This window comes from Phalaenopsis equestris, unplaced genomic scaffold (assembly GCF_001263595.1).
Source record: "Phalaenopsis equestris unplaced genomic scaffold, ASM126359v1 Scaffold000002, whole genome shotgun sequence".
NCBI lineage: Eukaryota > Viridiplantae > Streptophyta > Magnoliopsida > Asparagales > Orchidaceae > Phalaenopsis > Phalaenopsis equestris.
In genome coordinates, this window is record NW_018164444.1 from 74,144,130 (window position 1) to 74,145,864 (window position 1,735).

Below are 1,735 nucleotides of genomic sequence, written 5' to 3' on the forward strand. Positions count from 1 at the left end.
ATATATATATATATGTATATATATATATTTTAATGAGTTTGGGGTTATTTTATTTTATTTTATTATTATGCTAATATTTTATTCTTGTAAGACTAAGATTGTAAATGTCTATGTATTTTTGCAAGCTCCATCAACAAAATAAAAACATATTTTTACATACATAGCACCCAATTGTTATGCATTTACCATTTACATATGAGTGCGTGTATGGTGGCATGTTGGTAAGGTCTTAAGTCCCCTAAGGTATGGAAAATATTTGCGTACATAAGATGTACGCAAATATTTCTTCTATGGGGTTGATCGTGGGTACAATGGGGTTATATCTGGGTTATACCCCCTTGTAACCTCCGATATAACCCGGATATAACTCCCCTGTACCCCCAGAATAACCTCTGATGTACGCAGCGTTGCGTACATCTTATGTACGCAAATATTTCTCCTAAGGTATAGAGCGTGATACTCAAATATTTAGCACGCCTAGGGATGGTCGGTGCTTGTCTAATAGCCTTCGATTATTCCTAAACCCTAAAAAATAAAAAAAGGTAGGGTGCTTTGGATGTAAAAATTAAAGTTTGGATGTTAGATAAGTAAATGCATAAGAATTGGGTGCTATATATGTAAATTTGTCTATAGAAAATGTTTTGTATTTTATTTTTTTAATGAAATGGATTGCTTTTTGTGTTATAAAAAGGAGTGGCAGTTGTACAGTAGGAAAAAGGAAATTTAAGAGGGCTGAAAATGACTTTCCTGTAAAATTTTGTGCTCTATTTTAGATCTCTCTTGCTGTTTCTTTTTTAATAATGTGTTATATCCCATCAATGTTTCTCGCCTTTTCCAAACTTGTGAATGATTCAAATTTATTTGCTGATTTGCAATTACATTGTTTAGCTTGAATTTTCTGTTGTAAATTGCATGCTTTGGAAATCAGTACAGTATTCTCTCTTTTTATTTCGAGGAAAAATGCTTTTCAAAATCACAGATTAAGGGTTCGTTTGGGGCAGCTTGTGCGTTTCAGGATAAACTGCTTATTCTGAAATACTGCCCTCGGGCCGGCCGCAGAGGTCGACCCGCGGCCTGCGTTTAGTGTAAAAACCCAAACACAGTTTCGGATAAGCTGGTGAAACGCACGAACCAAATAGTACGGCGGCGTTTTAACCCATTAATTTTGTTTGTAGCATCTTTTAAATTATAATATTTCAGTATAAAACTAGGTGATGAGCCAAAATTTTTCTTATGTTCTTTTATTTTCTTGTTAACATCATTAGTTTAATTTGTGTGTATGTGTGCGTGTGTGTGTGTTCATGCGGTTGTGCCTGATTTCAAATGTTTTCATAATTGTACTAGTAGCAATAACCTATTTTTTTTTGTAGCTAGTTGAACAAAAAAATATAGTATATGTGGGCTAACAACAAGCACATTTAAGTAATATGCTAATATGCAGGCAAAAAACTTGTTATTGTTTGAATGAAAAATACGAGAAAATATTACGTTCGGATATAGGGTGTCCAGACAACAAAATATGAGAAAATATTATATTATATCATTGATAAGAGCATTTAAACGTTTCGTCTTTTTAGAGTAAAATCAAGTTGTATTTATGTTTTTATTCAGTCAAATTATGTTGTGCGTCATGCTTCAAGTTTTGATTTAACTTCTGGATGATAATTTTTTCAAAATGACATTGTTGTGCTCGAGTTTTTATTAGTAAAATGTGTTTATTGTCTTTTTTTTTTTT